The sequence below is a fragment of the Schistocerca nitens genome, chromosome 3, assembly GCF_023898315.1.
Source record: "Schistocerca nitens isolate TAMUIC-IGC-003100 chromosome 3, iqSchNite1.1, whole genome shotgun sequence".
Lineage (NCBI taxonomy): Eukaryota > Metazoa > Arthropoda > Insecta > Orthoptera > Acrididae > Schistocerca > Schistocerca nitens.
Genome location: NC_064616.1, coordinates 794,518,772 through 794,544,153, shown reverse-complemented (window position 1 = coordinate 794,544,153; position 25,382 = coordinate 794,518,772).

Below are 25,382 nucleotides of genomic sequence, written 5' to 3'. Positions count from 1 at the left end.
TATCTGAATAATTTCTTTTATCTCATCATATGTTTCATCAATCTCTTCGTCATCTGCGGAGCTAGTTGGCATATAAACTTGCACTACTGTAGTAGGCGTCGGCTTCGTATCTATCTTGGTCACAATGATGTGTTCACTATACTGTTTGTAGTAGCTCACCTGCATTTCTATTTTCCTATTCATTATTAAACCTACTCCTGCTTTACCCCTATTTGATTTTGAATTTATAACCCTGTATTCACCTGACCAGAAGTCTTGTTCCTCCTGCCAGCGAACTTCACTAATTCTCACTACATGTAGCTTTAACCTCTTCATTTCCCTTTTTAAGCTTTCTAACCTACCTGCCCGATTAAGGGATCTGACATTCCACGCTCTGATCCGTAGAACGCCAGTTTTCTTTCTTCTGATAACAACGTCCGCCTGAGTAGCCCCCACCCGGTGATCCGAATAGGGGACTATTTTACCTGTGGAATATTTTACCCAAGAGGACGCCATCATCATTTAGCCATACAGTAACGCTGCATGCCCTCAGGAAAAATTACAGCTGTAGTTTCCCCTTGCTTTCAGCCGTTTGCAGTACCAGCACAGCAAGGCTGTTTTGGTTAGTGTTACAAGGCCAGATCAGTCAATCATCCAGACTGTTGCCCTGGCAACTACTGAAAAGGCTGCTGCCCCTCTTCAGGAACCACAGGTCTGTCTAGCCTCTCAACAGATACCCCTCCGTTGTGGTTGCACCTACGGTACGGCTATCTGTATCGCTGAGGCGCGCATGCCTCCCCACCAATGGCAAGGTCCATGGTTCATGGGGGGGGGGGGGGGCTATTAGGGTTAACGGAACAAAAATTAATTTGGAAATTTGTGTTAAGGTCTTATGGGCCCAAACTGCTGAGGTCATCGGTCCCTAAGGTTACACACTACTTAATCTAACTTAAATTGACTTACGCTAAGGACAACACACACACAAACACACACACACATCCATGCCCGAGGGAGGACTCGAACCTCCGATGGGGCGACCAGAAATGTGGGTATTACAAGCACATGTTTTCCTTGTAGTGATTCTGAAAGATGACTTATTAAGATCTGGGTTGATGGATGGAAGAAATTCGATAATCCGTGAAGGATGCTTTAATGTTTCCATTCCCCTGAAACTGCTTTCAGGATGTTTCGAGAACGTACTACTACATACCAAAAAAGAAGTTACATTAGTACATGCCACATCTGCTCGTAATTCGAATATTCATATGAAGGAGAGTACTCAGCATCTACATGTACATGATTACTGTTCAGTTCACATTTAAGTCCATGGCAGAGATTACTTCTCTGCTGCTTACCTCTCAGATATCTGGTGGAAAAAAAGAATAGTTAAATCCTTCTGTAGCAGCTCTGATTTTTTATTACAATTATCGTTTCCCCTGTGTAGGCAGACACGAACAAAATATTTTCGTATTTGGAGGAGAAAGTTGGTGGTTGACATTTCGTAAAAAGATTTAGTCGCAACGAAAAATGCCTTTGTTTTAATGTTTACTACACCAACTAGCTTATAATATCCGTTATACACACTTCCCTGTTTCGCGATAATACAAAAAGAGCTGCCCTTCTTCGAACTTTTCGATGTCCTCCATAAATCCTATCTGGTTTGGATTACGTACTGCACAGCAGTGCCCCAGAAGATTACAGACAAGCATAATGTAGGCTGTCTGTTTAGTAGATCTGTTACCTCTTCAAAGGATCTGTCAATAAAATGCAGACTTCGTTTCGCCTTACCCACAACATTATCTATGAGATCGCTCTAATTGTACCATGCTTTTCCAATGAGTAAAGCAGTAATCCGTGAGGTGTGTTGGAAGGGGCCTGACATTTCATTTAGGTAGCTAGGAACTGCATGAGCCTCCACTACTGCAAGCAGCATCTAAACAGAATAGAGAATCTGGAAGCACAAAGTCATACGATTCTAGTTGTCCAGACAGATAGAAAGAATAACATTACAACTGTCACTAGTAAGTTTGGGCGCTGCAACCCAACCAATGTAAAAGTTTATCTTTATTTACCTGTACGATAATCTACATCTAAATTTCTCAAAAGAAATACACTCCTGGAAATGGAAAAAAGAACACATTGACACCGGTGTGTCAGACCCACCATACATGCTCCGGACACTGCGAGAGGGCTGTACAAGCAATGATCACACGCACGGCACAGCCGACACACCAGGAACCGCGGTGTTGGCCGTCGAATGGCGCTAGCTGCGCAGCATTTGTGCACCACCACCGTCAGTGTCAGCCAGTTTGCCGTGGCATACGGAGCTCCATCGCAGTCTTTAACACTGGTAGCATGCCGCGACAGCGTGGACGTGAACCGTATGTGCAGTTGACGGACTTTGAGCGAGGGCGTATAGTGGGCATGCGGGAGACCGGGTGGACGTACCGCCGAATTGCTCAACACGTGGGGCGTGAGGTCTCCACAGTACATCGATGTTGTCGCCAGTGGTCGGCGGAAGGTGCATGTGCCCGTCGACCTGGGACCGGACCGCAGCGACGCACGGATGCACGCCAAGACCGTAGGATCCTACGCAGTGCCGTAGGGGACCGCACCGCCACTTCCCAGCAAATTAGGGACACTGTTGCTCCTGGGGTATCGGCGAGGACCATTCGCAACCGTCTCCATGAAGCTGGGCTACGGTCCCGCACACCGTTAGGCCGTCTTCCGCTCACGCCCCAACATCGTGCAGCCCGCCTCCAGTGGTGTCGCGACAGGCGTGAATGGAGGGACGAATGGAGACGTGTCGTCTTCAGCGATGAGAGTCGCTTCTGCCTTGGTGCCAATGATGGTCGTATGCGTGTTTGGCGCCGTGCAGGTGAGCGCCACAATCAGGACTGCATACGACCGAGGCACACAGGGCCAACACCCGGCATCATGGTGTGGGGAGCGATCTCCTACACTGGCTGTACACCACTGGTGATCGTCGAGGGGACACTGAATAGTGCACGGTACATCCAAACCGTCATCGAACCCATCGTTTTACCATTCCTAGACCGGCAAGGGAACTTGCTGTTCCAACAGGACAATGCACGTCCGCATGTATCCCGTGCCACCCAACGTGCTCTAGAAGGTGTAAGTCAACTACCCTGGCCAGCAAGATCTCCGGATCTGTCCCCCATTGAGCATGTTTGGGACTGGATGAAGCGTCGTCTCACGCGGTCTGCACGTCCAGCACGAACGCTGGTCCAACTGAGGCGCCAGGTGGAAATGGCATGGCAAGCCGTTCCACAGGACTACATCCAGCATCTCTACGATCGTCTCCATGGGAGAATAGCAGCCTGCATTGCTGCGAAAGGTGGATATACACTGTACTAGTGCCGACATTGTGCATGCTCTGTTGCCTGTGTCTATGTGCCTGTGGTTCTGTCAGTGTGATCATGTGATGTATCTGACCCCAGGAATGTGTCAATAAAGTTTCCCCTTCCTGGGACAATGAATTCACGGTGTTCTTATTTCAATTTCCAGGAGTGTATGTACAAATGGCTAAATTTTTAAGGAGTGACTAATTTTATGTATATTCCTTAAAGTCACACAGTCTTGCACAAATTCTATGTCTAACGTTGTATAAGAGTGTTGTTTTAATAAGTCAAGATCTTACAAAAGTTCTCTTAATTAAAGAAATTTGTGATATAACTTGTTTTTTAACCATGTTTACACTATTTAGCGATAGTGAAGTACCTGATTAATGTTCCTGGATATTTATGAAGTTTATTACCTCTGGAGCTAAGCTATGATTATACATACTGATTATATATTGATTCATACGCTGCCAGGTTATCTCACAACTACTAATTTCGAATTATGTTAAATCATAAGACATGAAAGTTTAGAAATTATTAACTGAGTCATGGACTGCTTTAGAAGTTGCTGGAATAAATTAAGTTTGCGAGAGGAACAGATGTAGTAATCCTTAGTCCAACGCTTTTGCATTTTTGTTGCAAGAACTGAGCTATTAGGATTGTTGTTGTTGTTGTGCTCTTCAGTCCAGAGACTGGTTTGATGCAGCTCTCCATGCTACTCTATCCTGTGCAAGGATCTTCATCTCCCAGTATCTACTGCGACCTACATCCTTCTGAAGCTGTTTAGTGTATTCATCTCTTGGTCTCCCTCTACGATTTTTACTCTCCACACTGCCCTCCAGTACTAAATTGGTGATCCCTTGATGACTCAGAATATGCCCTACCAACCGATCCCTTCTTCTAGTCAGGTTGTGCCACAAATTTCTCTTCTCTCCAATTCTATTCAATACCTCCTCATTAGTTATGTGATCTACCCATCTAATCTTCAGCATTCTTCTGTAGTACCACATTTCGAAAGCTTTTATTCTCTTCTTGTCTAAACTATTTATCGTCCGTGTTTCACTTCCATACATGGCTACACTCCACACAAATACTTTCTGAAACGATTTCCTGACGTTTAAATCGATACTCGATGTTAACAAATTTTTCTTCTTTGGAATCGCTTTCCTTGCCATTGCCAGTCTACATTTTATATCCTCTCTACTTCGACCATCATCAGTTATTTTGCTCCCCAAATAGCAAAACTAATTTTCTACTTTAAGCATTTCATTTCCTAATCTAATTCCCGCAGCATCACCCGATTTAATTCGACTACATTCCATTATCCTCATTTTGCTTTTGTTGATGTTCATGATATATCCTCCTTTCAAGACACTGTCCATTCTGTTCAGCTGCACTTCCAGGTCCTTTGCTGTCTCTGACAGAAATACAATGTCGTCGGGAAACCTCAAAGGTTTTATTTCTTCTCTATGGATTTTAATTTCTACTCCGAATTTTTCTTTTTTTTCCTTTACTGTTTGCTCAATATACAGATTGAATAACATCGGGGATAGGCTACAACCCTGTCTCACTCCCTTCCCAACCATGCTTCCCTTTTATGCCCCTCGACTCTTATAACGGCCATCTGGTTTCTGTACAAATTGTAAATAGCCTTTCACTCCCTGTATTATACCCCTGCCACCTTCAGAATTTGAAAGAGAGTATTCCAGTCAACATTGTTAAAAGCTTTCTCTAAGTCTACAAATGCTAGAAATGTAGTTTTGCCTTTCCTTAATCTATTTTCTAAGCTAAGTCGTAGGGGCAGTATTACCTCACATGTTCCTACATTTCTACAGAATCTAAACTGATCTTCCCCGAGGTCGGCTTCTACCAGTTTTTCCATTCGTCTGTAAAGAAATCGTGTAATTTTTTTCTAGCCGTGGCTTTTTAAACTGATAGTTCGGTAATTTTCACATCTGTCGACAGCTGCTTTCTTTGGGATTGGAATTATTATATTCTTCTTGAAGTCTGAGGATATTTCGCCTGTCTCATACATCTTGCTCACTAGATGGTAGAGTTTTGTTAGGCTTGGCTCTCCCAAAGCTGTCAGTAGTTCTAATGGAATGTTGTTTACCCCCAGGGCCTTGATTCGACTCAGGTCTTTCAGTGTTTTGTCAAACTCTTCACGCAGTATCATATCTCCTATTTCATCTTCATCTACATTCTCTTCCATTTCCATAATATTGTCCTCAAGAACATCGCCCTTGTATAGAACCTCTATGTACACCTTCCATCTTTCTGCTTTCCCTTCTTTGCTTAGAACTGGGTTTACATCTCAGCTCTTGATATTCATGCAAGTAGTTCTCTTTTCTCCAAAGGTCTCTTTAATTTTCCTGTAGGCAGTATCTATCTTACCCCTAATGAGATAAGCCTCTACATCCTTACATTTGTCCTGTAGCCATCCCTGCTTACCTATTTTGCATTTCCTGTCGATCTCATTTTTGAGACATTTGTATTCCTTTTTGCCTGCTTCATTTACTGCATTTTTATATTTTCTCCTTTCATCAATTAAATTCAATATCTCTTCTGTTACCCAAAGATTTCTGTTAGCCCTCATATTTTTACCTACTTGATCATCTCCTACCTTCACTATTTCGGCTCTCAAAGCTACCCACCTTTCTTCTACTATATTTCTTTCCCCCATTATTGTCAATCGTTCCCTAATGCTCTCCCTAAAGCTCTCTAAAACCTCTGGTTCTTTCAGTTTATCCAGGTCCCATCTCCTCAAATTCCCATCTTTTCGCAGTTTCTTCAGTTTTAATCTACAATTCATAACCAATAGATTGCGGTCAGAATCCACATCCGCCCCTGGAAATGCCTTACAGTTTAAAACCTGGTTCCTGAATCTCTGTCTTACCATTATATAATGTATCTGAGACCTTCCAGTATCTCCAGGTTTCTTCCATGTATACAACCTTCTTATATTATTCTTGAACCAAGTGTTAGCTATGATTAAGTTCTGCTCTGTGCAAAATTGTACCAGGCGGCTTCCTCTTTCATTTCTTACTTCCATTCCATATTCACCAACTACGTTTCCTTCTCTTCCTTTTCCTACTATCGAATTCCAGTCACCAATGACTATTAAATTTTCGTCTCCCTTCACTATCTGAATAATTTCTTTTATCTCATCATATGTTTCATCAATCTCTTCGTCATCTGCGGAGCTAGTTGGCATATAAACTTGCACTACTGTAGTAGGCGTCGGCTTCGTATCTATCTTGGTCACAATGATGTGTTCACTATACTGTTTGTAGTAGCTCACCTGCATTTCTATTTTCCTATTCATTATTAAACCTACTCCTGCTTTACCCCTATTTGATTTTGAATTTATAACCCTGTATTCACCTGACCAGAAGTCTTGTTCCTCCTGCCAGCGAACTTCACTAATTCTCACTACATGTAGCTTTAACCTCTTCATTTCCCTTTTTAAGCTTTCTAACCTACCTGCCCGATTAAGGGATCTGACATTCCACGCTCTGATCCGTAGAACGCCAGTTTTCTTTCTTCTGATAACAACGTCCGCCTGAGTAGCCCCCACCCGGTGATCCGAATAGGGGACTATTTTACCTGTGGAATATTTTACCCAAGAGGACGCCATCATCATTTAGCCATACAGTAACGCTGCATGCCCTCAGGAAAAATTACAGCTGTAGTTTCCCCTTGCTTTCAGCCGTTTGCAGTACCAGCACAGCAAGGCTGTTTTGGTTAGTGTTACAAGGCCAGATCAGTCAATCATCCAGACTGTTGCCCTGGCAACTACTGAAAAGGCTGCTGCCCCTCTTCAGGAACCACAGGTCTGTCTAGCCTCTCAACAGATACCCCTCCGTTGTGGTTGCACCTACGGTACGGCTATCTGTATCGCTGAGGCGCGCATGCCTCCCCACCAATGGCAAGGTCCATGGTTCATGGGGGGGGGGGGGGGGCTATTAGGGTTAACGGAACAAAAATTAATTTGGAAATTTGTGTTAAGGTCTTATGGGCCCAAACTGCTGAGGTCATCGGTCCCTAAGGTTACACACTACTTAATCTAACTTAAATTGACTTACGCTAAGGACAACACACACACAAACACACACACACATCCATGCCCGAGGGAGGACTCGAACCTCCGATGGGGCGACCAGAAATGTGGGTATTACAAGCACATGTTTTCCTTGTAGTGATTCTGAAAGATGACTTATTAAGATCTGGGTTGATGGATGGAAGAAATTCGATAATCCGTGAAGGATGCTTTAATGTTTCCATTCCCCTGAAACTGCTTTCAGGATGTTTCGAGAACGTACTACTACATACCAAAAAAGAAGTTACATTAGTACATGCCACATCTGCTCGTAATTCGAATATTCATATGAAGGAGAGTACTCAGCATCTACATGTACATGATTACTGTTCAGTTCACATTTAAGTCCATGGCAGAGATTACTTCTCTGCTGCTTACCTCTCAGATATCTGGTGGAAAAAAAGAATAGTTAAATCCTTCTGTAGCAGCTCTGATTTTTTATTACAATTATCGTTTCCCCTGTGTAGGCAGACACGAACAAAATATTTTCGTATTTGGAGGAGAAAGTTGGTGGTTGACATTTCGTAAAAAGATTTAGTCGCAACGAAAAATGCCTTTGTTTTAATGTTTACTACACCAACTAGCTTATAATATCCGTTATACACACTTCCCTGTTTCGCGATAATACAAAAAGAGCTGCCCTTCTTCGAACTTTTCGATGTCCTCCATAAATCCTATCTGGTTTGGATTACGTACTGCACAGCAGTGCCCCAGAAGATTACAGACAAGCATAATGTAGGCTGTCTGTTTAGTAGATCTGTTACCTCTTCAAAGGATCTGTCAATAAAATGCAGACTTCGTTTCGCCTTACCCACAACATTATCTATGAGATCGCTCTAATTGTACCATGCTTTTCCAATGAGTAAAGCAGTAATCCGTGAGGTGTGTTGGAAGGGGCCTGACATTTCATTTAGGTAGCTAGGAACTGCATGAGCCTCCACTACTGCAAGCAGCATCTAAACAGAATAGAGAATCTGGAAGCACAAAGTCATACGATTCTAGTTGTCCAGACAGATAGAAAGAATAACATTACAACTGTCACTAGTAAGTTTGGGCGCTGCAACCCAACCAATGTAAAAGTTTATCTTTATTTACCTGTACGATAATCTACATCTAAATTTCTCAAAAGAAATACACTCCTGGAAATGGAAAAAAGAACACATTGACACCGGTGTGTCAGACCCACCATACATGCTCCGGACACTGCGAGAGGGCTGTACAAGCAATGATCACACGCACGGCACAGCCGACACACCAGGAACCGCGGTGTTGGCCGTCGAATGGCGCTAGCTGCGCAGCATTTGTGCACCACCACCGTCAGTGTCAGCCAGTTTGCCGTGGCATACGGAGCTCCATCGCAGTCTTTAACACTGGTAGCATGCCGCGACAGCGTGGACGTGAACCGTATGTGCAGTTGACGGACTTTGAGCGAGGGCGTATAGTGGGCATGCGGGAGACCGGGTGGACGTACCGCCGAATTGCTCAACACGTGGGGCGTGAGGTCTCCACAGTACATCGATGTTGTCGCCAGTGGTCGGCGGAAGGTGCATGTGCCCGTCGACCTGGGACCGGACCGCAGCGACGCACGGATGCACGCCAAGACCGTAGGATCCTACGCAGTGCCGTAGGGGACCGCACCGCCACTTCCCAGCAAATTAGGGACACTGTTGCTCCTGGGGTATCGGCGAGGACCATTCGCAACCGTCTCCATGAAGCTGGGCTACGGTCCCGCACACCGTTAGGCCGTCTTCCGCTCACGCCCCAACATCGTGCAGCCCGCCTCCAGTGGTGTCGCGACAGGCGTGAATGGAGGGACGAATGGAGACGTGTCGTCTTCAGCGATGAGAGTCGCTTCTGCCTTGGTGCCAATGATGGTCGTATGCGTGTTTGGCGCCGTGCAGGTGAGCGCCACAATCAGGACTGCATACGACCGAGGCACACAGGGCCAACACCCGGCATCATGGTGTGGGGAGCGATCTCCTACACTGGCTGTACACCACTGGTGATCGTCGAGGGGACACTGAATAGTGCACGGTACATCCAAACCGTCATCGAACCCATCGTTTTACCATTCCTAGACCGGCAAGGGAACTTGCTGTTCCAACAGGACAATGCACGTCCGCATGTATCCCGTGCCACCCAACGTGCTCTAGAAGGTGTAAGTCAACTACCCTGGCCAGCAAGATCTCCGGATCTGTCCCCCATTGAGCATGTTTGGGACTGGATGAAGCGTCGTCTCACGCGGTCTGCACGTCCAGCACGAACGCTGGTCCAACTGAGGCGCCAGGTGGAAATGGCATGGCAAGCCGTTCCACAGGACTACATCCAGCATCTCTACGATCGTCTCCATGGGAGAATAGCAGCCTGCATTGCTGCGAAAGGTGGATATACACTGTACTAGTGCCGACATTGTGCATGCTCTGTTGCCTGTGTCTATGTGCCTGTGGTTCTGTCAGTGTGATCATGTGATGTATCTGACCCCAGGAATGTGTCAATAAAGTTTCCCCTTCCTGGGACAATGAATTCACGGTGTTCTTATTTCAATTTCCAGGAGTGTATGTACAAATGGCTAAATTTTTAAGGAGTGACTAATTTTATGTATATTCCTTAAAGTCACACAGTCTTGCACAAATTCTATGTCTAACGTTGTATAAGAGTGTTGTTTTAATAAGTCAAGATCTTACAAAAGTTCTCTTAATTAAAGAAATTTGTGATATAACTTGTTTTTTAACCATGTTTACACTATTTAGCGATAGTGAAGTACCTGATTAATGTTCCTGGATATTTATGAAGTTTATTACCTCTGGAGCTAAGCTATGATTATACATACTGATTATATATTGATTCATACGCTGCCAGGTTATCTCACAACTACTAATTTCGAATTATGTTAAATCATAAGACATGAAAGTTTAGAAATTATTAACTGAGTCATGGACTGCTTTAGAAGTTGCTGGAATAAATTAAGTTTGCGAGAGGAACAGATGTAGTAATCCTTAGTCCAACGCTTTTGCATTTTTGTTGCAAGAACTGAGCTATTAGGATTGTTGTTGTTGTTGTGCTCTTCAGTCCAGAGACTGGTTTGATGCAGCTCTCCATGCTACTCTATCCTGTGCAAGGATCTTCATCTCCCAGTATCTACTGCGACCTACATCCTTCTGAAGCTGTTTAGTGTATTCATCTCTTGGTCTCCCTCTACGATTTTTACCCTCCACACTGCCCTCCAGTACTAAATTGGTGATCCCTTGATGACTCAGAATATGCCCTACCAACCGATCCCTTCTTCTAGTCAGGTTGTGCCACAAATTTCTCTTCTCTCCAATTCTATTCAATACCTCCTCATTAGCTATGTGATCTACCCATCTAATCTTCAGCATTCTTCTGTAGTACCACATTTCGAAAGCTTTTATTCTCTTCTTGTCTAAACTATTTATCGTCCGTGTTTCACTTCCATACATGGCTACACTCCACACAAATACTTTCTGAAACGATTTCCTGACGTTTAAATCGATACTCGATGTTAACAAATTTTTCTTCTTTGGAATCGCTTTCCTTGCCATTGCCAGTCTACATTTTATATCCTCTCTACTTCGACCATCATCAGTTATTTTGCTCCCCAAATAGCAAAACTAATTTTCTACTTTAAGCATTTCATTTCCTAATCTAATTCCCGCAGCATCACCCGATTTAATTCGACTACATTCCATTATCCTCATTTTGCTTTTGTTGATGTTCATGATATATCCTCCTTTCAAGACACTGTCCATTCTGTTCAGCTGCACTTCCAGGTCCTTTGCTGTCTCTGACAGAAATACAATGTCGTCGGGAAACCTCAAAGGTTTTATTTCTTCTCTATGGATTTTAATTTCTACTCCGAATTTTTCTTTTTTTTCCTTTACTGTTTGCTCAATATACAGATTGAATAACATCGGGGATAGGCTACAACCCTGTCTCACTCCCTTCCCAACCATGCTTCCCTTTTATGCCCCTCGACTCTTATAACGGCCATCTGGTTTCTGTACAAATTGTAAATAGCCTTTCACTCCCTGTATTATACCCCTGCCACCTTCAGAATTTGAAAGAGAGTATTCCAGTCAACATTGTTAAAAGCTTTCTTTAAGTCTACAAATGCTAGAAATGTAGTTTTGCCTTTCCTTAATCTATTTTCTAAGCTAAGTCGTAGGGGCAGTATTACCTCACATGTTCCTACATTTCTACAGAATCTAAACTGATCTTCCCCGAGGTCGGCTTCTACCAGTTTTTCCATTCGTCTGTAAAGAAATCGTGTAATTTTTTTCTAGCCGTGGCTTTTTAAACTGATAGTTCGGTAATTTTCACATCTGTCGACAGCTGCTTTCTTTGGGATTGGAATTATTATATTCTTCTTGAAGTCTGAGGATATTTCGCCTGTCTCATACATCTTGCTCACTAGATGGTAGAGTTTTGTTAGGCTTGGCTCTCCCAAAGCTGTCAGTAGTTCTAATGGAATGTTGTTTACCCCCAGGGCCTTGATTCGACTCAGGTCTTTCAGTGTTTTGTCAAACTCTTCACGCAGTATCATATCTCCTATTTCATCTTCATCTACATTCTCTTCCATTTCCATAATATTGTCCTCAAGAACATCGCCCTTGTATAGAACCTCTATGTACACCTTCCATCTTTCTGCTTTCCCTTCTTTGCTTAGAACTGGGTTTACATCTCAGCTCTTGATATTCATGCAAGTAGTTCTCTTTTCTCCAAAGGTCTCTTTAATTTTCCTGTAGGCAGTATCTATCTTACCCCTAATGAGATAAGCCTCTACATCCTTACATTTGTCCTGTAGCCATCCCTGCTTACCTATTTTGCATTTCCTGTCGATCTCATTTTTGAGACATTTGTATTCCTTTTTGCCTGCTTCATTTACTGCATTTTTATATTTTCTCCTTTCATCAATTAAATTCAATATCTCTTCTGTTACCCAAAGATTTCTGTTAGCCCTCATATTTTTACCTACTTGATCATCTCCTACCTTCACTATTTCGGCTCTCAAAGCTACCCACCTTTCTTCTACTATATTTCTTTCCCCCATTATTGTCAATCGTTCCCTAATGCTCTCCCTAAAGCTCTCTAAAACCTCTGGTTCTTTCAGTTTATCCAGGTCCCATCTCCTCAAATTCCCATCTTTTCGCAGTTTCTTCAGTTTTAATCTACAATTCATAACCAATAGATTGCGGTCAGAATCCACATCCGCCCCTGGAAATGCCTTACAGTTTAAAACCTGGTTCCTGAATCTCTGTCTTACCATTATATAATGTATCTGAGACCTTCCAGTATCTCCAGGTTTCTTCCATGTATACAACCTTCTTATATTATTCTTGAACCAAGTGTTAGCTATGATTAAGTTCTGCTCTGTGCAAAATTGTACCAGGCGGCTTCCTCTTTCATTTCTTACTTCCATTCCATATTCACCAACTACGTTTCCTTCTCTTCCTTTTCCTACTATCGAATTCCAGTCACCAATGACTATTAAATTTTCGTCTCCCTTCACTATCTGAATAATTTCTTTTATCTCATCATATGTTTCATCAATCTCTTCGTCATCTGCGGAGCTAGTTGGCATATAAACTTGCACTACTGTAGTAGGCGTCGGCTTCGTATCTATCTTGGTCACAATGATGTGTTCACTATACTGTTTGTAGTAGCTCACCTGCATTTCTATTTTCCTATTCATTATTAAACCTACTCCTGCTTTACCCCTATTTGATTTTGAATTTATAACCCTGTATTCACCTGACCAGAAGTCTTGTTCCTCCTGCCAGCGAACTTCACTAATTCTCACTACATGTAGCTTTAACCTCTTCATTTCCCTTTTTAAGCTTTCTAACCTACCTGCCCGATTAAGGGATCTGACATTCCACGCTCTGATCCGTAGAACGCCAGTTTTCTTTCTTCTGATAACAACGTCCGCCTGAGTAGCCCCCACCCGGTGATCCGAATAGGGGACTATTTTACCTGTGGAATATTTTACCCAAGAGGACGCCATCATCATTTAGCCATACAGTAACGCTGCATGCCCTCAGGAAAAATTACAGCTGTAGTTTCCCCTTGCTTTCAGCCGTTTGCAGTACCAGCACAGCAAGGCTGTTTTGGTTAGTGTTACAAGGCCAGATCAGTCAATCATCCAGACTGTTGCCCTGGCAACTACTGAAAAGGCTGCTGCCCCTCTTCAGGAACCACAGGTCTGTCTAGCCTCTCAACAGATACCCCTCCGTTGTGGTTGCACCTACGGTACGGCTATCTGTATCGCTGAGGCGCGCATGCCTCCCCACCAATGGCAAGGTCCATGGTTCATGGGGGGGGGGGGGCTATTAGGGTTAACGGAACAAAAATTAATTTGGAAATTTGTGTTAAGGTCTTATGGGCCCAAACTGCTGAGGTCATCGGTCCCTAAGGTTACACACTACTTACGCTAAGGACAACACACACACAAACACACACACACATCCATGCCCGAGGGAGGACTCGAACCTCCGATGGGGCGACCAGAAATGTGGGTATTACAAGCACATGTTTTCCTTGTAGTGATTCTGAAAGATGACTTATTAAGATCTGGGTTGATGGATGGAAGAAATTCGATAATCCGTGAAGGATGCTTTAATGTTTCCATTCCCCTGAAACTGCTTTCAGGATGTTTCGAGAACGTACTACTACATACCAAAAAAGAAGTTACATTAGTACATGCCACATCTGCTCGTAATTCGAATATTCATATGAAGGAGAGTACTCAGCATCTACATGTACATGATTACTGTTCAGTTCACATTTAAGTCCATGGCAGAGATTACTTCTCTGCTGCTTACCTCTCAGATATCTGGTGGAAAAAAAGAATAGTTAAATCCTTCTGTAGCAGCTCTGATTTTTTATTACAATTATCGTTTCCCCTGTGTAGGCAGACACGAACAAAATATTTTCGTATTTGGAGGAGAAAGTTGGTGGTTGACATTTCGTAAAAAGATTTAGTCGCAACGAAAAATGCCTTTGTTTTAATGTTTACTACACCAACTAGCTTATAATATCCGTTATACACACTTCCCTGTTTCGCGATAATACAAAAAGAGCTGCCCTTCTTCGAACTTTTCGATGTCCTCCATAAATCCTATCTGGTTTGGATTACGTACTGCACAGCAGTGCCCCAGAAGATTACAGACAAGCATAATGTAGGCTGTCTGTTTAGTAGATCTGTTACCTCTTCAAAGGATCTGTCAATAAAATGCAGACTTCGTTTCGCCTTACCCACAACATTATCTATGAGATCGCTCTAATTGTACCATGCTTTTCCAATGAGTAAAGCAGTAATCCGTGAGGTGTGTTGGAAGGGGCCTGACATTTCATTTAGGTAGCTAGGAACTGCATGAGCCTCCACTACTGCAAGCAGCATCTAAACAGAATAGAGAATCTGGAAGCACAAAGTCATACAATTCTAGTTGTCCAGACAGATAGAAAGAATAACATTACAACTGTCACTAGTAAGTTTGGGCGCTGCAACCCAACCAATGTAAAAGTTTATCTTTATTTACCTGTACGATAATCTACATCTAAATTTCTCAAAAGAAATACACTCCTGGAAATGGAAAAAAGAACACATTGACACCGGTGTGTCAGACCCACCATACATGCTCCGGACACTGCGAGAGGGCTGTACAAGCAATGATCACACGCACGGCACAGCCGACACACCAGGAACCGCGGTGTTGGCCGTCGAATGGCGCTAGCTGCGCAGCATTTGTGCACCACCACCGTCAGTGTCAGCCAGTTTGCCGTGGCATACGGAGCTCCATCGCAGTCTTTAACACTGGTAGCATGCCGCGACAGCGTGGACGTGAACCGTATGTGCAGTTGACGGACTTTGAGCGAGGGCGTATAGTGGGCATGCGGGAGACCGGGTGGACGTACCGCCGAATTGCTCAACACGTGGGGCGTGAGGTCTCCACAGTACATCGATGTTGTCGCCAGTGGTCGGCGGAAGGTGCATGTGCCCGTCGACCTGGGACCGGACCGCAGCGACGCACGGATGCACGCCAAGACCGTAGGATCCTACGCAGTGCCGTAGGGGACCGCACCGCCACTTCCCAGCAAATTAGGGACACTGTTGCTCCTGGGGTATCGGCGAGGACCATTCGCAACCGTCTCCATGAAGCTGGGCTACGGTCCCGCACACCGTTAGGCCGTCTTCCGCTCACGCCCCAACATCGTGCAGCCCGCCTCCAGTGGTGTCGCGACAGGCGTGAATGGAGGGACGAATGGAGACGTGTCGTCTTCAGCGTTGAGAGTCGCTTCTGCCTTGGTGCCAATGATGGTCGTATGCGTGTTTGGCGCCGTGCAGGTGAGCGCCACAATCAGGACTGCATACGACCGAGGCACACAGGGCCAACACCCGGCATCATGGTGTGGGGAGCGATCTCCTACACTGGCTGTACACCACTGGTGATCGTCGAGGGGACACTGAATAGTGCACGGTACATCCAAACCGTCATCGAACCCATCGTTTTACCATTCCTAGACCGGCAAGGGAACTTGCTGTTCCAACAGGACAATGCACGTCCGCATGTATCCCGTGCCACCCAACGTGCTCTAGAAGGTGTAAGTCAACTACCCTGGCCAGCAAGATCTCCGGATCTGTCCCCCATTGAGCATGTTTGGGACTGGATGAAGCGTCGTCTCACGCGGTCTGCACGTCCAGCACGAACGCTGGTCCAACTGAGGCGCCAGGTGGAAATGGCATGGCAAGCCGTTCCACAGGACTACATCCAGCATCTCTACGATCGTCTCCATGGGAGAATAGCAGCCTGCATTGCTGCGAAAGGTGGATATACACTGTACTAGTGCCGACATTGTGCATGCTCTATTGCCTGTGTCTATGTGCCTGTGGTTCTGTCAGTGTGATCATGTGATGTATCTGACCCCAGGAATGTGTCAATAAAGTTTCCCCTTCCTGGGACAATGAATTCACGGTGTTCTTATTTCAATTTCCAGGAGTGTATGTACAAATGGCTAAATTTTTAAGGAGTGACTAATTTTATGTATATTCCTTAAAGTCACACAGTCTTGCACAAATTCTATGTCTAACGTTGTATAAGAGTGTTGTTTTAATAAGTCAAGATCTTACAAAAGTTCTCTTAATTAAAGAAATTTGTGATATAACTTGTTTTTTAACCATGTTTACACTATTTAGCGATAGTGAAGTACCTGATTAATGTTCCTGGATATTTATGAAGTTTATTACCTCTGGAGCTAAGCTATGATTATACATACTGATTATATATTGATTCATACGCTGCCAGGTTATCTCACAACTACTAATTTCGAATTATGTTAAATCATAAGACATGAAAGTTTAGAAATTATTAACTGAGTCATGGACTGCTTTAGAAGTTGCTGGAATAAATTAAGTTTGCGAGAGGAACAGATGTAGTAATCCTTAGTCCAACGCTTTTGCATTTTTGTTGCAAGAACTGAGCTATTAGGATTGTTGTTGTTGTTGTGCTCTTCAGTCCAGAGACTGGTTTGATGCAGCTCTCCATGCTACTCTATCCTGTGCAAGGATCTTCATCTCCCAGTATCTACTGCGACCTACATCCTTCTGAAGCTGTTTAGTGTATTCATCTCTTGGTCTCCCTCTACGATTTTTACTCTCCACACTGCCCTCCAGTACTAAATTGGTGATCCCTTGATGACTCAGAATATGCCCTACCAACCGATCCCTTCTTCTAGTCAGGTTGTGCCACAAATTTCTCTTCTCTCCAATTCTATTCAATACCTCCTCATTAGTTATGTGATCTACCCATCTAATCTTCAGCATTCTTCTGTAGTACCACATTTCGAAAGCTTTTATTCTCTTCTTGTCTAAACTATTTATCGTCCGTGTTTCACTTCCATACATGGCTACACTCCACACAAATACTTTCTGAAACGATTTCCTGACGTTTAAATCGATACTCGATGTTAACAAATTTTTCTTCTTTGGAATCGCTTTCCTTGCCATTGCCAGTCTACATTTTATATCCTCTCTACTTCGACCATCATCAGTTATTTTGCTCCCCAAATAGCAAAACTAATTTTCTACTTTAAGCATTTCATTTCCTAATCTAATTCCCGCAGCATCACCCGATTTAATTCGACTACATTCCATTATCCTCATTTTGCTTTTGTTGATGTTCATGATATATCCTCCTTTCAAGACACTGTCCATTCTGTTCAGCTGCACTTCCAGGTCCTTTGCTGTCTCTGACAGAAATACAATGTCGTCGGGAAACCTCAAAGGTTTTATTTCTTCTCTATGGATTTTAATTTCTACTCCGAATTTTTCTTTTTTTTCCTTTACTGTTTGCTCAATATACAGATTGAATAACATCGGGGATAGGCTACAACCCTGTCTCACTCCCTTCCCAACCATGCTTCCCTTTTATGCCCCTCGACTCTTATAACGGCCATCTGGTTTCTGTACAAATTGTAAATAGCCTTTCACTCCCTGTATTATACCCCTGCCACCTTCAGAATTTGAAAGAGAGTATTCCAGTCAACATTGTTAAAAGCTTTCTCTAAGTCTACAAATGCTAGAAATGTAGTTTTGCCTTTCCTTAATCTATTTTCTAAGCTAAGTCGTAGGGGCAGTATTACCTCACATGTTCCTACATTTCTACAGAATCTAAACTGATCTTCCCCGAGGTCGGCTTCTACCAGTTTTTCCATTCGTCTGTAAAGAAATCGTGTAATTTTTTTCTAGCCGTGGCTTTTTAAACTGATAGTTCGGTAATTTTCACATCTGTCGACAGCTGCTTTCTTTGGGATTGGAATTATTATATTCTTCTTGAAGTCTGAGGATATTTCGCCTGTCTCATACATCTTGCTCACTAGATGGTAGAGTTTTGTTAGGCTTGGCTCTCCCAAAGCTGTCAGTAGTTCTAATGGAATGTTGTTTACCCCCAGGGCCTTGATTCGACTCAGGTCTTTCAGTGTTTTGTCAAACTCTTCACGCAGTATCATATCTCCTATTTCATCTTCATCTACATTCTCTTCCATTTCCATAATATTGTCCTCAAGAACATCGCCCTTGTATAGAACCTCTATGTACACCTTCCATCTTTCTGCTTTCCCTTCTTTGCTTAGAACTGGGTTTACATCTCAGCTCTTGATATTCATGCAAGTAGTTCTCTTTTCTCCAAAGGTCTCTTTAATTTTCCTGTAGGCAGTATCTATCTTACCCCTAATGAGATAAGCCTCTACATCCTTACATTTGTCCTGTAGCCATCCCTGCTTACCTATTTTGCATTTCCTGTCGATCTCATTTTTGAGACATTTGTATTCCTTTTTGCCTGCTTCATTTACTGCATTTTTATATTTTCTCCTTTCATCAATTAAATTCAATATCTCTTCTGTTACCCAAAGATTTCTGTTAGCCCTCATATTTTTACCTACTTGATCATCTCCTACCTTCACTATTTCGGCTCTCAAAGCTACCCACCTTTCTTCTACTATATTTCTTTCCCCCATTATTGTCAATCGTTCCCTAATGCTCTCCCTAAAGCTCTCTAAAACCTCTGGTTCTTTCAGTTTATCCAGGTCCCATTTCCTCAAATTCCCATCTTTTCGCAGTTTCTTCAGTTTTAATCTACAATTCATAACCAATAGATTGCGGTCAGAATCCACATCCGCCCCTGGAAATGCCTTACAGTTTAAAACCTGGTTCCTGAATCTCTGTCTTACCATTATATAATGTATCTGAGACCTTCCAGTATCTCCAGGTTTCTTCCATGTATACAACCTTCTTATATTATTCTTGAACCAAGTGTTAGCTATGATTAAGTTCTGCTCTGTGCAAAATTGTACCAGGCGGCTTCCTCTTTCATTTCTTACTTCCATTCCATATTCACCAACTACGTTTCCTTCTCTTCCTTTTCCTACTATCGAATTCCAGTCACCAATGACTATTAAATTTTCGTCTCCCTTCACTATCTGAATAATTTCTTTTATCTCATCATATGTTTCATCAATCTCTTCGTCATCTGCGGAGCTAGTTGGCATATAAACTTGCACTACTGTAGTAGGCGTCGGCTTCGTATCTATCTTGGTCACAATGATGTGTTCACTATACTGTTTGTAGTAGCTCACCTGCATTTCTATTTTCCTATTCATTATTAAACCTACTCCTGCTTTACCCCTATTTGATTTTGAATTTATAACCCTGTATTCACCTGACCAGAAGTCTTGTTCCTCCTGCCAGCGAACTTCACTAATTCTCACTACATGTAGCTTTAACCTCTTCATTTCCCTTTTTAAGCTTTCTAACCTACCTGCCCGATTAAGGGATCTGACATTCCACGCTCTGATCCGTAGAACGCCAGTTTTCTTTCTTCTGATAACAACGTCCGCCTGAGTAGCCCCCACCCGGTGATCCGAATAGGGGACTATTTTACCTGTGGAATATTTTACCCAAGAGGACGCCATCATCATTTAGCCATACAGTAACGCTGCATGCCCTCAGGAAAAATTACAGCTGTAGTTTCCCCTTGCTTTCAGCCGTTTGCAGTACCAGCACAGCAAGGCTGTTTTGGTTAGTGTTACAAGGCCAGATCAGTCAATCATCCAGACTGTTGCCCTGGCAACTACTGAAAAGGCTGCTGCCCCTCTTCAGGAACCACAGGTCTGTCTAGCCTCTCAACAGATACCCCTCCGTTGTGGTTGCACCTACGGTACGGCTATCTGTATCGCTGAGGCGCGCATGCCTCCCCACCAATGGCAAGGTCCATGGTTCATGGGGGGGGGGGGGGGGCTATTAGGGTTAACGGAACAAAAATTAATTTGGAAATTTGTGTTAAGGTCTTATGGGCCCAAACTGCTGAGGTCATCGGTCCCTAAGGTTACACACTACTTAATCTAACTTAAATTGACTTACGCTAAGGACAACACACACACAAACACACACACACATCCATGCCCGAGGGAGGACTCGAACCTCCGATGGGGCGACCAGAAATGTGGGTATTACAAGCACATGTTTTCCTTGTAGTGATTCTGAAAGATGACTTATTAAGATCTGGGTTGATGGATGGAAGAAATTCGATAATCCGTGAAGGATGCTTTAATGTTTCCATTCCCCTGAAACTGCTTTCAGGATGTTTCGAGAACGTACTACTACATACCAAAAAAGAAGTTACATTAGTACATGCCACATCTGCTCGTAATTCGAATATTCATATGAAGGAGAGTACTCAGCATCTACATGTACATGATTACTGTTCAGTTCACATTTAAGTCCATGGCAGAGATTACTTCTCTGCTGCTTACCTCTCAGATATCTGGTGGAAAAAAAGAATAGTTAAATCCTTCTGTAGCAGCTCTGATTTTTTATTACAATTATCGTTTCCCCTGTGTAGGCAGACACGAACAAAATATTTTCGTATTTGGAGGAGAAAGTTGGTGGTTGACATTTCGTAAAAAGATTTAGTCGCAACGAAAAATGCCTTTGTTTTAATGTTTACTACACCAACTAGCTTATAATATCCGTTATACACACTTCCCTGTTTCGCGATAATACAAAAAGAGCTGCCCTTCTTCGAACTTTTCGATGTCCTCCATAAATCCTATCTGGTTTGGATTACGTACTGCACAGCAGTGCCCCAGAAGATTACAGACAAGCATAATGTAGGCTGTCTGTTTAGTAGATCTGTTACCTCTTCAAAGGATCTGTCAATAAAATGCAGACTTCGTTTCGCCTTACCCACAACATTATCTATGAGATCGCTCTAATTGTACCATGCTTTTCCAATGAGTAAAGCAGTAATCCGTGAGGTGTGTTGGAAGGGGCCTGACATTTCATTTAGGTAGCTAGGAACTGCATGAGCCTCCACTACTGCAAGCAGCATCTAAACAGAATAGAGAATCTGGAAGCACAAAGTCATACAATTCTAGTTGTCCAGACAGATAGAAAGAATAACATTACAACTGTCACTAGTAAGTTTGGGCGCTGCAACCCAACCAATGTAAAAGTTTATCTTTATTTACCTGTACGATAATCTACATCTAAATTTCTCAAAAGAAATACACTCCTGGAAATGGAAAAAAGAACACATTGACACCGGTGTGTCAGACCCACCATACATGCTCCGGACACTGCGAGAGGGCTGTACAAGCAATGATCACACGCACGGCACAGCCGACACACCAGGAACCGCGGTGTTGGCCGTCGAATGGCGCTAGCTGCGCAGCATTTGTGCACCACCACCGTCAGTGTCAGCCAGTTTGCCGTGGCATACGGAGCTCCATCGCAGTCTTTAACACTGGTAGCATGCCGCGACAGCGTGGACGTGAACCGTATGTGCAGTTGACGGACTTTGAGCGAGGGCGTATAGTGGGCATGCGGGAGACCGGGTGGACGTACCGCCGAATTGCTCAACACGTGGGGCGTGAGGTCTCCACAGTACATCGATGTTGTCGCCAGTGGTCGGCGGAAGGTGCATGTGCCCGTCGACCTGGGACCGGACCGCAGCGACGCACGGATGCACGCCAAGACCGTAGGATCCTACGCAGTGCCGTAGGGGACCGCACCGCCACTTCCCAGCAAATTAGGGACACTGTTGCTCCTGGGGTATCGGCGAGGACCATTCGCAACCGTCTCCATGAAGCTGGGCTACGGTCCCGCACACCGTTAGGCCGTCTTCCGCTCACGCCCCAACATCGTGCAGCCCGCCTCCAGTGGTGTCGCGACAGGCGTGAATGGAGGGACGAATGGAGACGTGTCGTCTTCAGCGATGAGAGTCGCTTCTGCCTTGGTGCCAATGATGGTCGTATGCGTGTTTGGCGCCGTGCAGGTGAGCGCCACAATCAGGACTGCATACGACCGAGGCACACAGGGCCAACACCCGGCATCATGGTGTGGGGAGCGATCTCCTACACTGGCTGTACACCACTGGTGATCGTCGAGGGGACACTGAATAGTGCACGGTACATCCAAACCGTCATCGAACCCATCGTTTTACCATTCCTAGACCGGCAAGGGAACTTGCTGTTCCAACAGGACAATGCACGTCCGCATGTATCCCGTGCCACCCAACGTGCTCTAGAAGGTGTAAGTCAACTACCCTGGCCAGCAAGATCTCCGGATCTGTCCCCCATTGAGCATGTTTGGGACTGGATGAAGCGTCGTCTCACGCGGTCTGCACGTCCAGCACGAACGCTGGTCCAACTGAGGCGCCAGGTGGAAATGGCATGGCAAGCCGTTCCACAGGACTACATCCAGCATCTCTACGATCGTCTCCATGGGAGAATAGCAGCCTGCATTGCTGCGAAAGGTGGATATACACTGTACTAGTGCCGACATTGTGCATGCTCTATTGCCTGTGTCTATGTGCCTGTGGTTCTGTCAGTGTGATCATGTGATGTATCTGACCCCAGGAATGTGTCAATAAAGTTTCCCCTTCCTGGGACAATGAATTCACGGTGTTCTTATTTCAATTTCCAGGAGTGTATGTACAAATGGCTAAATTTTTAAGGAGTGACTAATTTTATGTATATTCCTTAAAGTCACACAGTCTTGCACAAATTCTATGTCTAACGTTGTATAAGAGTGTTGTTTTAATAAGTCAAGATCTTACAAAAGTTCTCTTAATTAAAGAAATTTGTGATATAACTTGTTTTTTAACCATGTTTACACTATTTAGCGATAGTGAAGTACCTGATTAATGTTCCTGGATATTTATGAAGTTTATTACCTCTGGAGCTAAGCTATGATTATACATACTGATTATATATTGATTCATACGCTGCCAGGTTATCTCACAACTACTAATTTCGAATTATGTTAAATCATAAGACATGAAAGTTTAGAAATTATTAACTGAGTCATGGACTGCTTTAGAAGTTGCTGGAATAAATTAAGTTTGCGAGAGGAACAGATGTAGTAATCCTTAGTCCAACGCTTTTGCATTTTTGTTGCAAGAACTGAGCTATTAGGATTGTTGTTGTTGTTGTGCTCTTCAGTCCAGAGACTGGTTTGATGCAGCTCTCCATGCTACTCTATCCTGTGCAAGGATCTTCATCTCCCAGTATCTACTGCGACCTACATCCTTCTGAAGCTGTTTAGTGTATTCATCTCTTGGTCTCCCTCTACGATTTTTACTCTCCACACTGCCCTCCAGTACTAAATTGGTGATCCCTTGATGACTCAGAATATGCCCTACCAACCGATCCCTTCTTCTAGTCAGGTTGTGCCACAAATTTCTCTTCTCTCCAATTCTATTCAATACCTCCTCATTAGTTATGTGATCTACCCATCTAATCTTCAGCATTCTTCTGTAGTACCACATTTCGAAAGCTTTTATTCTCTTCTTGTCTAAACTATTTATCGTCCGTGTTTCACTTCCATACATGGCTACACTCCACACAAATACTTTCTGAAACGATTTCCTGACGTTTAAATCGATACTCGATGTTAACAAATTTTTCTTCTTTGGAATCGCTTTCCTTGCCATTGCCAGTCTACATTTTATATCCTCTCTACTTCGACCATCATCAGTTATTTTGCTCCCCAAATAGCAAAACTAATTTTCTACTTTAAGCATTTCATTTCCTAATCTAATTCCCGCAGCATCACCCGATTTAATTCGACTACATTCCATTATCCTCATTTTGCTTTTGTTGATGTTCATGATATATCCTCCTTTCAAGACACTGTCCATTCTGTTCAGCTGCACTTCCAGGTCCTTTGCTGTCTCTGACAGAAATACAATGTCGTCGGGAAACCTCAAAGGTTTTATTTCTTCTCTATGGATTTTAATTTCTACTCCGAATTTTTCTTTTTTTTCCTTTACTGTTTGCTCAATATACAGATTGAATAACATCGGGGATAGGCTACAACCCTGTCTCACTCCCTTCCCAACCATGCTTCCCTTTTATGCCCCTCGACTCTTATAACGGCCATCTGGTTTCTGTACAAATTGTAAATAGCCTTTCACTCCCTGTATTATACCCCTGCCACCTTCAGAATTTGAAAGAGAGTATTCCAGTCAACATTGTTAAAAGCTTTCTCTAAGTCTACAAATGCTAGAAATGTAGTTTTGCCTTTCCTTAATCTATTTTCTAAGCTAAGTCGTAGGGGCAGTATTACCTCACATGTTCCTACATTTCTACAGAATCTAAACTGATCTTCCCCGAGGTCGGCTTCTACCAGTTTTTCCATTCGTCTGTAAAGAAATCGTGTAATTTTTTTCTAGCCGTGGCTTTTTAAACTGATAGTTCGGTAATTTTCACATCTGTCGACAGCTGCTTTCTTTGGGATTGGAATTATTATATTCTTCTTGAAGTCTGAGGATATTTCGCCTGTCTCATACATCTTGCTCACTAGATGGTAGAGTTTTGTTAGGCTTGGCTCTCCCAAAGCTGTCAGTAGTTCTAATGGAATGTTGTTTACCCCCAGGGCCTTGATTCGACTCAGGTCTTTCAGTGTTTTGTCAAACTCTTCACGCAGTATCATATCTCCTATTTCATCTTCATCTACATTCTCTTCCATTTCCATAATATTGTCCTCAAGAACATCGCCCTTGTATAGAACCTCTATGTACACCTTCCATCTTTCTGCTTTCCCTTCTTTGCTTAGAACTGGGTTTACATCTCAGCTCTTGATATTCATGCAAGTAGTTCTCTTTTCTCCAAAGGTCTCTTTAATTTTCCTGTAGGCAGTATCTATCTTACCCCTAATGAGATAAGCCTCTACATCCTTACATTTGTCCTGTAGCCATCCCTGCTTACCTATTTTGCATTTCCTGTCGATCTCATTTTTGAGACATTTGTATTCCTTTTTGCCTGCTTCATTTACTGCATTTTTATATTTTCTCCTTTCATCAATTAAATTCAATATCTCTTCTGTTACCCAAAGATTTCTGTTAGCCCTCATATTTTTACCTACTTGA